Here is an 18,157-nt window from a genome sequence, read left to right as displayed (position 1 = left end):
AAAGTAAATGCAAAAAAGATGAGGCAGTTTGTGTCCAGTTCTCCAAAGAACAGGAAACCCAATGTAAGGGCCGATGCAGATTTGAACGTAACTTTGTTTTGCAATTGGCTTCTGAGTGTTTTTGTGCTGTGTATGCTCCATAGCTGAGTCCTATGCAACTCAGTCGCATGACCGCTTCGCAGGCCTATCAACAGAATTGCGTGCTATGCAGAGTAGTGTGTACACAGCGATATGGCTGTTATCAGACTGGTGCATTCATAACAATGGTGTCTATGAAAGCGAGCAAATGCATAGGGACAGTGGGCTGAACAGATGGGACAGCACAGTTGGTATAGTGGTTAGCATTGCAGACTCACAGTTCCAAGATCAGGAGTTCAGTTCCTGACCAAGGCCTTCGGCTCTCCCAGTTTCCTCCCAGACTCCAAAAAACATAGCGTAGATTTACTGACTTCTGATAAAAAAGGACCCTAGTGTGTATGTATGTTCATGGGATACGGACCATAGATTGTAAGAACCATTGGGGCAGTGAAGGACTGAATTGTTCTTTGTAAAGCGTAGCATTATATATTCTAAATGTAAATAAATAAATGCGTACAGCTCTGCAAACAGGTGATCAACCACATTAGTTTCCTGTGCGCACAGTAGCGTATAACTGCATCCAACTTACATTCAACCCCTCATCGGCCCCATAGTGTGAAACTTGTGAGATTATTATATATATAAATAATATAAAATAAGAGATATGGTAAGAACTTACCTTTGATATCTCTATTTCTGCAAGGTCCATAGGGTTCCACAGGGATACCTTGGGTTATAGTCATGGCTTGGCCATCGGGCACCACACAGTTAACTTTGTGCTCCCAGTATGCACTGGGTCCCCCTCCCCCAGGCCAAGGCACCTCAATTCAGTAATAAGCCAAGGCCATAGGAGGAGAGAAAAAGAGAGAAGGAAGTCTGGAATACACAAGAATCACATTCTCACAACAGGGAGACGGAAAATCGGTGACCAGAACCAGACCCATATGAAGCACAGGGCGACAGGGTGGGCTCCTTGTGGAACCCTATGGACCTTGCAGAAATAGTGATAACAAAGGTAAGTTCTTACCATCTCTCTTATTTTCTGCAGCAGGCTCCATAGGGTATCCACAGGGATACCTTGGGAGTTCCCAAAGCAGTATCCTCAACGGTGGGGGCGCTCCTGTGCAGAAAGGAGCTGCCCATGATGGACCCACAGACCTCATAGAATGAGCAGTAACAGAGGGCGGAACAGGAATGCCCTCATGACTGTAAGCCTCAGAAATCGCCATGCGAATCCACCTGGCCAACGCTTGCTTGTTGGCCGGCCAACCCTTCTTATGGAAACCATAGAGGACGAACAAAGTGTCCGACTTCCTAAGGGAACTGGTATGGTAAAACCGTAGAGCTCGTACCACAAGGTCTTGTGAGTTAAAGGCCGGCACTACAATTTCCCCATTAATGTGGAAACTATAGACCACCTTAGGCAGGAACCCAAGGCAAGTCCGAAGCACTGCCCTGCTGCTGTGAAAAACCAGAAAGAGCCCCCAAATCTGACACCCTCCTGGCGGAAGCAATAGCCAGGAGAAACACAGTCTTAGCTGTGAGCCATTTGAGATCCACTGAGCCCAGTAGTTCAAATGGAGGTCAATTCCCAAGGAGCCACAGTAGGCACAAAGGGAGGCTGTATGCGAAGAGCACCCTGCATAAAAGGTGCGAACATCCGAGAGTGGAGCAATCCTCCACTGAAACCACACAGACAGTGCGGAAACATGTACTTTCAATGAGGCTAGACGAAGACCCTTATCTAATCCTGCCTGGAGAAAAGCCAGAACCCTGGATATCCGAAATACCTGGGAATCGTACCCCCTGGGGCGACACCATTCAAAGAAGGTATGCCATACCCTGTGGTAAATCCTGGCAGAAGCAGGTTTCCGAAGCATGGATGTCTCAAGACCCACGCCGTCAAAGACAGACGACTCAAATCCGTGTAAACACAAGGACCCTGAGACAACAGGTCCGGACGTTGAGGAAACAGCAACAGAGCGTCTATGGAGAGACTCTGAAGATCTGAGTACCAGTGACGTCCGACCACACTGGAGCCACCAGCAGGATCATGCCTCCCTCTTGCTTGAACTTCTTCAATACCCGAGGAAGAAGGGAGAAAGGAAGAAACAGGTACGCAAACTGGAAGGTCCACCGAACCGACAGAGCGTCTACCAGGAGAGCCTCTGCGTCTCTTGTTCTGGACCCGTACACTCTTAGCTTGCATTTGTATCTGGAGGCCATGAGATCTATCTCTGGAAAACCCCATTTGTCCACCAGGAGTTGGAAGACCTCCTGGTGAAGTGACCACTTCCCTGGATGTACATCGTGTCGACTGAGGAAGTCCGCTTCAGAGTTGAGTACTCCTGGAATGAACACTGCCGTATGGAATCTCATGCATGAACACCACACATTATGCACAGTTAAGCTGCTAACATGACGCTCAGTAGCGAATGCACAATATCCTGCATGCGAACGCTGTTTATTAGCTGCATGCGTGCACATCTGCCCCAAATCAGATAAACCTAACTAGCGTCTTTACATCAAACCCCACATACTCACACATTACATATTCACATACAAGGTTCCAAAAGCTTTAAGGTATAAGATTCAAGTATGCACATTTACTATAATTGCTATGAAATAAAGATTATTTTGTAACTAAGGTTTTATATGTGATAAGTAAGCCATGTTTGGTATTGTACTGATGCATACTCTCTCAACAGTATTCCGGTAACATCGATGTAGAGATCGCAACAGGCATTCTCAACTAATGGACCGCAGAGACTTCAAGCAACAAAATGAACATTATATGACCAACCATTAGGATTTGCATGAGGTGGGAAACCAGAGACCACCAGTTGTTAGAGGCTGGACTGTGTATATTTGAACCAACCTGTTAAATGCCTTGTAACATATGCCCTCTCCTTTAGGACCAATGGTATTAGCAACAAACTTCTCTATTGTGTTGTCTATTTCTGGAGGGTATAAATATGTGTGCTCTGACCCTGGGTTTCGAGTCTTCGTGCTGAATGCTGATTGACGAGGGGTTTCTTGCTGATGCCTACATCTGGTCCAGAGCGCTGCGTATGTATAACTGTACTTGGGTCTGTATAATTCCTTTGCGCTAAATTTGTACTTATAACTAGCGTGTAACTGACTGTACTTTTGCTTGAATAATATTTTGTGCTTTGGAACCACAGGTTCTAGGTCTGGAGTCTTTATTTACTGTATAACTGCGTACGCAAAATAGCGTCGTCCTTAGAGGTTTATAGGCAGGATATCAGAAGGTATAGGCAGGGGTGTATAGAGGTTCAAAGGCAGAATCCTTAATCCGACCATGTGATCCATCCCATCTGAAGAGGATCAGCCTCTGTAGAGGTCTTGAACGAAACTGGGCATATTCCACCATGTCGAATGTCGACACCATGGAAATCAGTAATCTCAATGCCAAGTGAATGAACACCTGGCGACCCTGGAGACAGGAACGTAACCTGGTATGTAGGGCTGAGATCTTCTCCTCTGTAAAGAAGATTCTCTGCTGCTGAGAGTCCAACAGTGCTCCCAGATGCATCATCCTCTGAGATGGCATCAGTGAGGACTTTTTCCAATCGATCAGCCGTGAGTATGCAACACCGATATTGTCAGTTGCAGATGATTGCGAAGTACCTCCGGAGACCCTGCTAGGAAAAGCAGGTTGTCCATGAAAGGTAACAGGCGAACCCCCTGTAACCGCAGGCGAGCCGCCATGACCGCCATTACCTTGGTGAACACCTGCGGAGCCGCGGAAAGAACAAACGGCAGCGGTTGAAACTGGTAATGGTGATCCAATACAGCAAATCTGAGAATCCTCTGAGGAGCCGTAGCAATGGGGATATGCAGGTAGGCATCCTGAATATTCAGGGACACCATGAAATCCCCAGGTTCCATAGTTAATATAATGGAACGTCGAGTCTCCATACTGAACCGAGGGACCCTCAGAGACTTGTTGAGAGCCTTGAAGTTGAGAATAGGACGGACAGAACCGTTCGGTTTTGGTACCAAAAAGAGATTGGAATAAGAACCCATCCCCCTGAGGGACGGGGGGACTGGAACTATGACCCCGTCTTGGAGCATAGAACTTACCACTTTCTGGATTTCCAGAGCCTTTGTGGAATGAAGGCCTACCTCCGGAGTGTAGGAAACAAAACTGATGGGGAGGCCTTCTGTTGAAGGAGAGGGTGTACCCGTGAGAAACCACTTCTCTGACCCAGGTGTCTGTGATAATCATCCACCAGTGCTGGGCAAACCAAAGAAGTTGGCCTCCCACCCTGGGGTTCCCCAAGGGGAGGCCCAACTCATGCTGAGAGTTTGCCCTAGGCTTGGTGACAAGGCGTCCAGCACTCCAAGGTCGCTTCTTGGACTAGGGTGTCTTCCTGGTGGCTCCTGATGGCCTGGGAAAAGACTGCACCTTCTGCTTACCTTGAGGACGATCGTCTTTTCAGCCTAAGTAGCAGTCCTAGACAGAGCCTGAGGCGATGGCAGACATGCAGACTTTGCAGCTGCCAATGTACTTACAATTTTATCCAGGTCTGGGCCGAAGAGGACCAGACCATTAAACGGCAAGCCTTCCAGGCCCTTCTTTGAATGCAGACGTGGAATCTAAGAACGTAACCACCACGATCGGCAAGCCGAAACTGCTGCTGCTGAAATCCTGGAAGTAAGCAGGCTAACATCCAACGCTGCTTCGCTAATATAAGTAGCAGAATCACGGATACTACCAGCACCGTCTGCTCCTCAGAAGCATCAGAGGAGAATGACGATTAAAAAGCATCAGCCCATTTTTCCATGGCCCAAGCCACCCAACAGACCGCCATGAGCAGTCTGGCGGATCCCCCGGCCAAAGAGTAAATGGATGTTAAGTAAATCTCTACCTTGCGGTCCGAAACGTCCTTAAATGAGGACATAGACGGCATGGGTAAGATTGCACTCTTAATCAGGCGTGTCACATGGGAATCCACCTGAGGAGGGGTGTCCCACTTAGTGAAGTAATCCTCTGCAAAGGGATAAGAATATGAGTCTCTTTTGGGGCTGAAACATTCTGCCTGGGAATTTCCACGCTTCCTCCATATGGTCCACCAGCTGACCAGAGAGGAAAAACTGACGCCTTACCTTTTAAAGTATGCGTAAGACGATGCAGTCTCAGGGAGACAGTCATCCTCCATAACCCTGCGGAAAGCTTTAATTAGCCCGGATACATAAATCCTGCACTTATACTCAACCGCTTAAGTGGGTCGTTCCGAGTCAGACTCCGGGAGCTCCCCTTCATCTGACATCATCATCGTCATAATGTGGTAACAGTGGCGCTACTAATGGTCTCTCAGCAGGCCGTAGAGCGGGCACCTGCAAAACGTCCGTTAAGTTCTGTACTGTGGCGGACCGAGGGCCTGATTCAGAGACGGATGCTCTGAAAGAGCGCTCGCTCTGATTCAGGGCGTTTTTTTTTTTGTGCGGCCTCCAGGCAACTCGCATAGCTGTGGGTGACCACCCACAGCTATTGCGACCGGCCAGGCCATCGCGACCATCGGGGCTTGTGGTAGGGTCTTGTGGACGCAAGCCTCAGAGAGCTTCCGGCTCTAATAGAGCCGGAAGCTCTCCCACTGACATCACTGGTGATGTCAGTGGGGCCACCCACAAACGGCAGGCGTTCGCTTGGGAACGCCTCAGTTTGTGAAGCCACCCCCCCGCCACGCCTCCAAAATGGTGCGAGCTGTCGATCAAAATTGATAGCCGCCCCGTTTTGGTGCAAGACCCGGAGCAACGGAGCGCCCGTCGCTAGCCGGGTCTCACGCGTGCGCACGTCAGAGCCGGCGCTTGCGAGCGGGTCTGAATCAGGTCCAGAGTGCTCACCCAGGCAGGTTCCTCTTGGGACAGCCTCTGAGGAGGAGGACCCTGTGCCACCATCAACTGCCCCGGTGCCCCAAGTACAGGGGAAGGGACTGCCGCCTGATGCGTGAACCCCAATTGATGGAACGCAGGAGGAGCGGACAATCGCCCTACCAAGGCTTTAACAGCTAGTTTAAGCGCCGCCCAAGGAGGCTCCTGGGACGTGCTGGCCACTACAGGGGTGACAGGCAGGGACAAACAAGTGCTGCATATCCCATCCTGCGGAAACTCTCCCTCCCCCACACATGTTACACCTGGAACAGTGAACCGGGGGTAGCACTATGTGCGGAATCCTCACTACCAGATATGTTAGTATATGACCCCTTACAGTAAGTAAAACACTACCCACTGTGAGGTTTAATATCCACCCTGACAGTAGTGTGCACCAATTAGGGTAGAACAGAGCAGAAAACAGGGACAGTAAAAATGGATGACAGAAGAAAATATACAGCTTTGCTAGCATAAAGTCACATACTGTGCAGAAATAAATGCCTGCACTAACAGCGCTATCATCAACCACTCAGATGCTAAGTCTGAAGTGGGAATAGCGCTACCTGACCAAACATTAAGCTGTAGGAGAGGTAGGATGGTGGGGGACCCAGGCTCCACATTCCTACTCAGCGTTGCTGTGCATCCAAGATGGCCACCGTGCGTTCTGTAGGCGGAGCCGTGGGGAAGGATCCCAAGCACCAGCGCGCCAAGCCTCAGTAGAAAGGCAGCTGGTGCAGTGAGAGAGGGGTCTTTCCCATAGTCTAAAACCGGAAAAGCACCCTCTCTGGCAGGCCATTAACCCTCAGGATGCTGGAGCGCTTCCTTAATGCTCCAGCCCCATATCCCTGGTGGTCTAGTGGTAGCGCAGGATGAGTACCTGGCTCCACTAACTGCACCCCTCAGGTAGCCCCCAGCCCTGAGGACACTGGACTGTGCCACAGTGGGCTCCGTCCGCAGACGCCCCCTGTGCTTACCTTGTTGCTCCCTGTGCACCTGACCACAGTCCTGCTAGCTGGGACCCCCAGAAAAGCCTGCAGAGTTCCCTGGTTCAGTACCGGTGGCTCAGCGCCAGCAGGGGTGTAGGTGGGGTAGTGGGGGCTTCCGCTGGACTGTCCCCACTAGCCGCACTTGCAGTCTTCTTAACTTCGGGGCTGTTTTTGCCAGCAGCCCCCATGCAGTGACCCGACTATGGCCGGGTACCAACTGAAACTGAGGTGCCTTGGCCTGGGGGCGGGGTTATAGGAGGGGGGCCCAGTGCATACTGGGAGCACAAAGTTAACTGTGTGGTGCCCGATGGCCAAGCCAGGACTATAACCCAAGGTAACCCTGTGGATACCCTATGGAGCCTGCTGCATAAATATATTTTAAATAAACAAATTCAAATGTTTTCTGTATTAGTTCCCTAATCGTAAACAATTATAGACATTCCACCCATAACTGCACCAAGTGGGACAATAATAACACCAATTTGACCTACAATGTTACAAGTTTCTCCAGATAAAGTTGGCCAAATCTGGCAATTTCCACATACAATTTATTCATTTACCACCCCTGCAGTGTCTTTGATCAAGAGGTCATAAAATCTTGTGGGTGGCTGTATTTTATTGTACTGTATTGTATAGGGTGCAGTTATTCAACCTCACCTCCTGATGGTCAGATCTGCCTTATTCAGAGATGTACGCAAACCCAATGGTGTGAGATCTGTGCATGTGCAGATCTCGTTCTGAGAGATCGCTAGCAGTGCCCCCTAAGCCACAACATGAATGACAAGCTGCGGCAGTTTGGGGACTGGGTGGTCTTGAAAACAGATGTGTCGGCCCCATTTTTGAGGCACGCCGTGGCCAGTGTCTGCGTCTTGCAACACAGGGTTACTCAGATGGCAGATGTTCCCACAGAGTGAGCCGATGCTGCACCCCTCGGATCTGCAATGCATACAGTAGGCGTCATTTTAAACTAGACGCCACCTGTGGCATAAGCATATTATTGCACAGCCGCTGCATGCAGAGTCGCAGTCTGTGCATTATCACCCATCTCTGATCAGGCCCAGAGTCTTCTGGATTTCCAAGTTGGCCACAGAACAGAGAAGATTGCTTTTTCTTATTTTTTTAAACAAGGGAATATTGTGATCATTACATGGTAGCCATAAATCACAAACAATACTTAAAGAGAAGTATACCATTTATATAATAATTGAAAATAAAAAAGTACAGGCATATACTATTGTATACCTCCTGTACCGTTCGTCATATACTGGTTCCCTAATTTCTTATATTCAGTTTTATACATGTACATACTATATGTGGTCAGCATCTTCCATTCAATGACCTCTAATGGAAGCGTTCCACTTTGTAGCATACTTACAGGTGTAGCAAAGTGTCCGTACAGGATGTGCTGTGATCTTGGCCCGGTGAATAGGTCATAAGGTCCTCTTTTACCCACAACGTGCTTCAAGGTTTCATCTATGGAGCATTTTAGGTTGTAGGTTCCTGGTCCCGGCACACATTCCTGAAATATGAGCAGTGCATTAGGAAAGCAATGACACACGGCCCCTCTCATCCCATAATCACTTACATTGCTGCTTGCTGAGCCACATTTAGTCGTTTCGCTGTCCATTATACCCTTGGAGCTGGCAGACTCTGAAGCCCTCTCTTCTATGAGTGTGTGGATTCCCTGCTTTGCCGTAAGTTCCAGGTCCTGGGGTACAATTCTGTGTGGAGGACAGAAACAGGAATCATGAACAAAATAGATCACATAGCAAACATTCATCTGCATGTGACATCATTCACACACTGCCAGGAAGGGGGTACAGAACTGATTCAGGTGTCTATTTATTAAGATGAGAAAAGTCCTTTCTCTGGTGTTTTCACCAAAGGACTTTTCTGTGCTTTTATTACATTATTAACAGATTGGCACCAGTGAAATCAGTTTGTGAGGCTTACCCCCGCCCCTATAAATCTCTATGGAGATGGCAGCTTACTGTAATTTATTCAGATTGCGTTACACTGTACCCGACAACGGGGACATGCAAAAATGGAAATACTTTGCTTCGCCAGCGTCGGGTCAAGCTACCGTGTAAAACAGAGGGGGCGCTGCCAGGGCATGCTTATATTACTGTGACCGTTCGCCGGCAGCACTAGGCTGGGAATTGGTTAATCGGTCCCATAAATGCACAGTGTGTACCTAGAACTAGCCTACAGTTTGGCTGACCCACAATGTGTAGAGGATCATTGTGCATATTCCTAGAACTCCTCTATCACTGTTTAACATGCTCTACCTTTAATTCGTCCTTGAATCGCACATCTTTAGTGTTACACAGTCCTCGCACGCTGACAGGTTTCTTTTCCATTAGCTCCAGAAATGACTTTATGTTGTATCGACCCGGCCCCATGTTTTGCTTCTAAAGTAATCAAGCATACAAACGTTTCAGAAAATTGATTCATGTTTCCCAGAGTGTAAATTACAGCTTCACCTCACCAGCAAACGGTTCCTCTCCCATGTTTCCTTGTACAGGACATGTGGCATCACAGTCAGCCGTTCTGTTTCTTCTGCTCTTTTCCATCCAGGCGTAGATGCAACTCACTCCAGAACGAAAGGATTATAGGGATTATAGGTTCCAGGCCCTAAACGTCTTGCCTGGATTAAATCACAGTCTTTTTACAGATACAATTTATGTCCAACATTCACATTCTTACTTAAAAATAAGAAAAAACGTGAAAAATGTTTTCTTTCTCAAGAAAAACATATAGAGAAAACCAGTCTTACCCTATAAAATACAGCCCTGCAATCAACAGAGGCTTAGGTAGATGAGGGACAGAGGGGGTAAGTGGTGTCCTGTGACCTCTAAAAGGACATTATTGTTATTCGGATGTAGCCTTGAACTGTACATCTTTCATAAACTTTCTTGAATCTAAAATCAACTTCATCAACTAGATCTTATTTAATAACATGGTGCAATGAGCATGAACTGTTTCAATCCACAGCAACCAACCAGATATCACTTTACAGGACTCTAGAGACACAAATTAATTTATGTAGTTGCCATTGGCTACTGCATGTTCCCCTCCTAATATTTTATGAAATATGTTCTTTAGAGTTTCTTAGCCAGTGGTGTATCATATATGTACTCACTGTCTCTGAAGTTGCCCTCTTGCAGTAAGGTACTTGTGTGTAGGAACCAGGTTTCTTAAATTCAGGATAAACCGCAGATACATCAAATCTATGAGATAAGATAGAAAATCTAAATGTAACTATTTATGTAAAAAAATGTATTTGTTGTTCACTCATTGGTTCGTGGCTAAAAAGTGTGTAAACATTAAAGAACAGTGGGGCCTGATTCACTACGGATAACTATTGCAATCGCGGCTGCGATTACGCACACAGGTGTGCTGAAACAATATGCTAATGTATGCTATCGCAATGCCGTCGCACAGCCAACATAAAGACGCCCACTACCGCTATGTCACATCCGTAATACCTTGCAGTGCTGTGTATACATCGGGAACATCGAGTAACATCGGCCCCTCACGCACAATTACAGCAGGTATGACCTTACTCATAAATTGCTCGTTGCACGCAGTGAGTACTCAAGCTGTGTATGCCGTCGCAGTGGACAATTTATGCACGTCCATGCAACGGCGTTCAAACGGACAGGCACGCCAACGTTTCTCCAGCCACTCCTCCATCACCACCCCCAAACACCCTCCTGTCCTTCAGTCTGTGATGGCTTTGTATCGATCGCAATGCTAACTCACGTACGCGCACTGCAATGCATACGAAGTACGTACCATCGGCCGATTTGCGATCCGTAATGAATCAGGCCCAGTGACCGCAAACCATGACTGATTCTACATAAGTAACTAATTGCTTCCTGACCATATGATAGAGGTTCCCAAACTCCGCCATACAGTCCATGTTTTAAGGATATCCATGCTTGAGCACAGGTGATCTACCGTATATACTCAAGTATAAGCCGAGTTTTTCAGCACAAAAAATGTGCTGAAAAAGTACCCCCTCGGCTTATACCCGAGTCAAGTGTAGCGCTGACCGGACGGAGTTCGGTCAGCGCTACACACTGCCAAACACACAGCCGCCGGAGCCGGCTGCTGCGTGTTTGGTGTAATCAGCAGCGGCTGAGAGTCTGTCAGACTCTCAGCGGCTGCTGCTGCTCCCACTGCGGGAGCCATCTTCCGGCTCCCGCAGTGGGTGATGGGAGACAAGTCGTCATGACGACGTCTCTCCCATGAAAGCGGCCGGAGGAGCGGACAGCGGCGGGACCAGGAGCAGGATTTTCAGGTAAGTGGTTTTTTTTTTTATTCTTGTTAAGTCTCTCTCTACTGCGGGGGGGGGGGAACTGTATAAATCACCGGGACTCTTGGAAATGGTTGCACCAGTTGTTTAGCAGATTAGAACTTAGATGCTGATTAAGTACCGCCGTGTGTAAAGTGGAATCCAGTTCTGACTTATATATTAAAGTAGGGTCATATGTTAATTTTTCATATACTGCAGTGTCCAAAAGTTGATTATCTAATTCCTGTTTGTACTGGAGAATATTTTGAATATTCAGGATTGAGGATGTTCATGGACACCATTGTTAATACACCGCTATTTAAGGTAAGCTTCCTTATTTGTCACACTTTTACACCCTGATGACAAGACCGCCCAGGTCTTGAAACGTTGGCGAATAAAGTCACTTTTCTTCATTTATAAAGACCGTGGAGTGCCGCCTGTAGCTGTTTTCTGACAGACATCGCATTTTTACATACATACACATATATATATATATATATATATATATATATATATACACTGTACAAAAAAAATAGGCAGCACTCGGAGACTGGATAAGACTCGTGAAACCCTCAGCCGAGGGACTTTTAATCAATCATAGGTCGACGTTTCGGGGTCTTGCACCCCTTCCTCAGGACAGCAGAATAACACAATTCAAACAAACAGACATATTTATATCATAACTACTCACCACTAAACAGGCGCCATGCACACCTGAGCTCCGTCCAGCAGCCGCACTTCCGGTCGCGGCAAGTCCGCAAAAACCGGAAGTGACAATTAGATATCAGGTCTAAAAAATTTGAGAGGAGAGGGTATCCGGTGGAAGAATTGATTAAGGCTAGACAAAAAGCATTGTCTGAGTAGGGAAGAGTTATTGAGAATTGATCCTAAGGACAAAAAGCTAAATCAGCTACCATGGGTCCATGAATACGATGTTAAGAGCAAATATACCAACAAAAGAGCTAAGAAGTTATGGCCCATTATTACATCTGATCCAGAGCTAAAGTGTTTGCACAATACTAAACTATTACCTAGCTATACCAGAGGGAGAAATATCAAAGATCTGGTGGTTAAAACTGATGTGACAAATTTTTTAAAACCTATGCCTAAGCCCAATTTCTTGACACGTAAAGATGGATGTTTTAAGTGCCTAGGGTGCACGACGTGTTCATATCTTGAGACCGGGGATACCATACTCCATCCATACTCGGGGAAAAGATATAAAATTAAGTGGCCTTTGACATGTACCTCTAGATTCATCATCTATGTTATTATATGCCCATGTGGCCTATATTACATAGGCAAAACTGAATGCCAATTTAAAATCAGAATGGCTCAACATAGATCGGCAATTAGAACAGCTATCTCCACTAATGGTAGTGAACAACCGGTAGCACGCCACTTTGCGCATAACAAACACAGTATAGCGACCCTCAGATATAAGATTATTGACCATGTACCCTTGTCACTAAGGGGTGGTGATAGAGGAAGGAAACTCCTGCAATTGGAGACACAGTGGATCTGTAGATTGGATACTCTTTTTCCTCGAGGGTTAAATGACTCTTTGGGTCTTATTAATTTCTTATAAATTTGTGTAATTTTGGATGGCTTTATATGCCAATGTTGTGGATCTTCTATGACATGAATATGTTCATTAAGGATTGTATATGCATTTAAATTTGGTAGTAGTGGTGTTTTTTTGCCCACTAGATGGCTCCATTTCTCCATTATGTAGTATTGATTTTTTACTTGTCATATTGATGACAATAAGAGGCAATGTCATTAGTGGCAAAATGTTTTTTATAGTGTTACTAATGCATTTTTTATCTTTAGTTATATGTCCACGTTAGAATATGTGTATTTTATTTGAGTATTTATATGTATGTGTATTCACTTTACACTTTTTGTAAGTATCACTTTTTATACACAACAAAGTTTGTATAATCCTTTCTGTGCATGATATTTGTACGCAGATCTTATGTTTTTTACACAGTGTACATGTGCTGAGATATATACACTTTATGGATCTATTGCATTATGATAATGACTAAGTTTGTTCACGATCGCACTGTGTATGTTATTGCAGGTTGCCATGGCGCTGGGTCCCGCCCGGGTGACGTCACTTCCGGTTTTTGCGGACTTGCCGCGACCGGAAGTGCGGCTGCTGGACGGAGCTCAGGTGTGCATGGCGCCTGTTTAGTGGTGAGTAGTTATGATATAAATATGTCTGTTTGTTTGTATTGTGTTATTCTGCTGTCCTGAGGAAGGGGTGCAAGACTCCGAAAGGTCGACCTATGATTGATTAAAAGTCCCTCGGCTGAGGGTTTCACGAGTCTTATCCAGTCTCCGAGTGCTGCCTATTTTTTATTTTTTTGTACAGTGTGTATTGGGGGTGCTGTCCTCCTAATAAGGAAGGCACCGGAGCAAGGTGTGGGCTGTTTGTCCAAGTTACACTGCGTGAAGGAGTGCCGGAGTTGTTGCTTATATATATCTATACACACACACACACACACGTATAATACGAGGGCAAATAGCACCCTGCCCTCCAGGAGGGCAAAAAGCGCCCTGCCCTCACAGCCTGCGGGTGCCGTCTTCACCCGCGGGACGCAGTGTCCCGCAGGGGGAGAAATGTGCGGTGACCCAGTCACCGCCGGAGAATAGACGCCGGGTAGCATCTATTCTCCCTCTCTGCAGCGCTTGGGGGCTGCCCGGCGTGTCCGTAAGTGCCGGGCACGCCCCCAAGTATGACGAAAAGGGGACGCGTCTTATACACACACCCCCTTTTTGGGCGCGCGCACAACGTTGCCCTCTCTAGCTCCGGCACCCTGCCTGCCGCCGGAGCTAGAGTGAACACTAGGACACTAATATATATATATATATATATATATATATATATACACACCCACACAGGACACTATAGAATTATATATATTTCTGCTGGTGCCTACCTGGTGCTGCAGTACTGTACAATAATATTGGGCAGTTTGCTGCTGGGCGCTGGCAGCCTGGCTCAGTGCTGCATTACATCTGCTGCCTGGTCTGAAGTCTGAGGCTGACGGCGCAGGGGCTAGAGACAGAGCAAAGGCTCCGTCAGCCATTTTTTTTTTTTAACTCCATCAAGCATCCAGCTGCCTGATCGCATGGAGGGGGATCAGATATTGAAGGGCGGGCTGAGTGTGAACTGACCTGGCGTCCCGGCAGCCCAATCCACCCCCATCCACCCCCGAAATCAGTCCAGGAGGGGCGCATACATAGCACCAGGACTCAGGGAACATTGAAGACTGGAGGCGGAGCAGCAGACTGGGCCGGCCAATGACATCGCCGGCACAGGACCCAGGCAGCTGCCGCAGCCTCTAGCATTGTGAGCCATATTCAAGTAGAGGTGTAGTTTTCACCTGTCCGACTGTTCGCTTCATTCGCCTGTTTCAGAGGCGAATTTATTCCATGCTCGTCCCCGCTTTTCGCCTAATTCAATTGCAAGACAGGCGAAAACGGAAATAGGCGACTGCGGAACAGGCGAAAAATACTGAAAGAATTGGGGAAATGAGTCTGTACCCCAGAAAAAGATATATTAACCTAGGGAATCAATATAAATGTGTACTAATAGCCCTAATAAGACTATTTTGGGTACTTAAGTTGTGTAAATTGCTTGCTATTAGCGTCTTTGTAAAAGTGGTGAAGAATGGCATAAAGCTGTATTTTTTGGTGAAATTAAGTAAACCAGTCAAATTTGGGGTGCTTGAAAAGGGTGCTAGCATGTTTTTATGTCTCTAAAGTGAACTTTTAAAAAACGTGAAAAATCCACCTGCTGCATGCACCTGCAATCCCAAAAACCCCTGACCCATACTTGGGGACCCCCAAGAAGTCTATTTCGATACTTTTAATGTTTATCCCCCCACTTTTTAAATTCTCACCCCAAAAATGACATGTCTTTTTTGGGGTGTTCTTAGGTTTTTGTTTCTGTTTTTTTTGCAGATTTGTCCTTTGGTGGGCTGTCCCAAGGGGTCTGAGTTTTTTCACCACGTTTACACCCCAAAATAAAGATTTTGCATTTCTTTTCACCAGCTATTGATTGGAGAATCATTTTTGGAGAATTGTTTCCACTTAGGCGAAATTGTCCTGGAATTGAATTTGGCGAATTTTTTTTTAGGCAAATTTTTCACAAAAAAACAGGTGAATATGGCTTTTCGCCTCTAATTGAATTCCCCTCTATGTGTGTCTGTTTAGTTTGTCTTCTCCGCGGTTGGGTGGGAGGGAGCGGGTGTAATGGGCGCCGCCACTGGGATTCACCGGGTCTCAGCCTGCAATAGTGGCTTCTAAGAGAGGGAAGGCAATGCCCTCTCTCCAAGACAGCCTCAGCGAGCCGCCCATCAGGTCCCGACGCTCTTAGGCAGCTGCCTAAAGCTGCCTAATGGAAGCGCCGGCCCTGGAAGTGTCAGCTTATAAAACCTGCCACTACGTAAATAAAGCCCCTATAGTGCGAAGTTAGAGTTCAGCTGGAGACTATGGTGTATCCCTTCATGAGTGTTGGTGCAGTATTATATACATCAATTACCAGACCATATTTCAGTTTTTCGGTTATTCCAAAAAAATATATTTTTTAAAATGCTTTTTGTGCCCTGTTGTATGACACCTGACAGGAAGATCTCAACAGAAGGACAGCACTAGAGCATTTCATGGTAAAAAAATATTTTTCTAAGTTGGTTTAATTTCACTTTATTTTTCTATAAACATTTAGTTCTAATTTTAAGTTGCATAACATATCTGCAACTGCACGTTTAAATGTATTAACATGGGTGGGAGCTTTCATACTGCTAATCCTGCCACTAGCTAAAATACACTATAGGATTTGACGGCAGATAGGAACCACTTGGCCCATCTAGTCTGCCCATTTTATTTTGGTAAAAGAACCGTATATGATGATTTAGAAACATAGACTCTAGGGAAATAGATAGTGCACATTTATCAACAACATAAAAAATTATATTTCCATTTAAAATTCGATTCGCTGTTTACCAAACATGAAACTGGCATTTCACCTAAAAATTTTCAAAGTGTATTTTCAAGGTCATCAAGGCAAATTTACATCATTATTGGTAGAGTTCAGTATAAATGGACTGTGTCATTGTGTAATGTCAAAATGCCAAACTATTGGAACAGTGTGGAGGGTCAAAGAGCCTGATTCATTACGGATTGCACAGCGAAAATATGCTAATGTTTGCAATCTCAGTGCCATCGCAGCCTAAAATAAGGATGACCACTTCTCCTTACTCACATCCATAATACTTTGCAAATCTGCATAATCATCGGTAGCAACGAGTACCATCAGACCCTCACGCACACTTGCACAAGGTCAGAATTTGCTAACCTCATCGCACGCAGTGAGATCCCAAGCTGCATATGCCATCGAAGTGGCATTTATGCACGCCACTGTAATGGCGTTCAAATGCACTGGCATGTCTGAGTTTTGCCGACCACCCCCCCAATCACCACTCCCAAACACTCACTCTGTTATAGGCCTGTGTAGTCACTGCGATCGCAGTCCGATCGCAGTGACATTTGCGCACTGCAATGCAAACGCAACAATCGGCCGTCTTCGTGCATAATCGCAGTTGCGATCAGTAACGAATCAGGCCCAAAGTGCAAATAGGGGTGTGTTTACTTAATACAGAGTATTATCCTTTATTTCTTGCGCTGCTTATACATGAATGACTTACACCAATATTGTACCGTGTAAACCTTTTTTTTATCAGGAGACATCTGGGCATTATAGAACAGTTCTCTACTTGAAAGCAACTTCTATTACTATAATTGATGCTGCTATTATTCTGGTGCCATTTCAATTATAATCTATGTGATTCCCACTGTTGTCACATTCTCATTATTGCATATATTTTGCCACATTTTGGACTCAATTACTAAACATTATTTGTCCATATTATCTATTGTAGGCATTATTATTCTTTATAAATGATTGTCTATCTCCCCTTTAAAATACCTTGGGCTCATTTCAGCCATCTACTTAACGCAGGGGTGTATCTAGGGGTCCGAGCACCCCTGGCAAAGTAAAGGACCTGCGCCCCCCCTCCCGCTCCCCTCCTTTTTATAGGAATAATTATACTTTCTGGAAGACTGCTGGGCCCTGTCACTGGTAAGCGGGCTGCTGGGCTCCCTGGCTGGTGCTGGCTGCTGGGCTCCCTGGCTGGCAGGTTGCTTGTCTAACCAGATGCAGCATGCAGACTCAGCATAGGGAAGTAGAATCCATGTGCAGGTGGAACGCATAATTCCTTTCTACTTCCCTTCCTGTGTACACACAGCACAAGTCCACTCACCACTATACAGGCAATCATTTGTCCAGTAGCCTGTCATTTAAAGTTTGTCCCACCCCCACCATTGGACCTTATCCAATCAGCGTGGGGTGTAGTGGACGGGTGACAGAGAGGACAGAGACAGAGACAACTTCAAGTACTGTATGTAATTTATGTGTTTAACACTTTGCTGCCAGCCAATTTTATGTGTTGGGGAGGAGGATTTGTGCTATAGAAGCTGCTGCCTGTGACTAAGAGCAGACGCTGCCTCTTGCCTGTCTGCTCTAAATCAGTGATCCCCGCAGCAGCAGTACACACACGATACACAGAGCAGTCAGGGAGGAGGGAGGACGGGCTTAGGCTGCTCAGCTCCAGGACAGCGTGTCCTGTCATGCTGCAGCTACATTGTTTCACATACATGATAGAAGAACTAACCAGCCAGCTGCTGTGTGTGTGTGATAGCGCTGGATGTAGATACGCCCCTGACTTAACGATACATTAAAGAAAGTTAGGCTGTAACATTATAGACCTTCTCATACACCAAGGTGTGCTGTTATGTCTCTGTTTGCTTTAGTTTCCCACTGTCC

The 18,157-nt window shown here is 46.2% G+C and overlaps 1 long non-coding RNA gene across 1 annotated transcript; it reads right to left on the bottom strand.

The window, feature by feature from the left end:
* Nucleotides 1-8,601: 8,601 nt before the first annotated feature.
* Nucleotides 8,602-17,528, bottom strand: LOC148442746 (uncharacterized). The gene is made up of 5 exons (XR_015875773.1): nt 17,384-17,528; nt 10,105-10,192; nt 9,451-9,609; nt 9,251-9,373; nt 8,602-8,683 (listed from the first exon to the last, which is right to left on the bottom strand). It is a non-coding gene; the product is annotated as an uncharacterized LOC148442746 (long non-coding RNA).
* Between the last annotated feature and the right edge of the window lie 629 nt (nt 17,529-18,157).

The sequence above is a fragment of the Taudactylus pleione genome, unplaced genomic scaffold, assembly GCF_031769625.1.
Source record: "Taudactylus pleione unplaced genomic scaffold, aTauple2 ptg001397l, whole genome shotgun sequence".
Lineage (NCBI taxonomy): Eukaryota > Metazoa > Chordata > Amphibia > Anura > Myobatrachidae > Taudactylus > Taudactylus pleione.
Note: the sequence above shows the minus strand (reverse complement) of the source record. Positions and strands in the feature narration are given on the sequence as shown.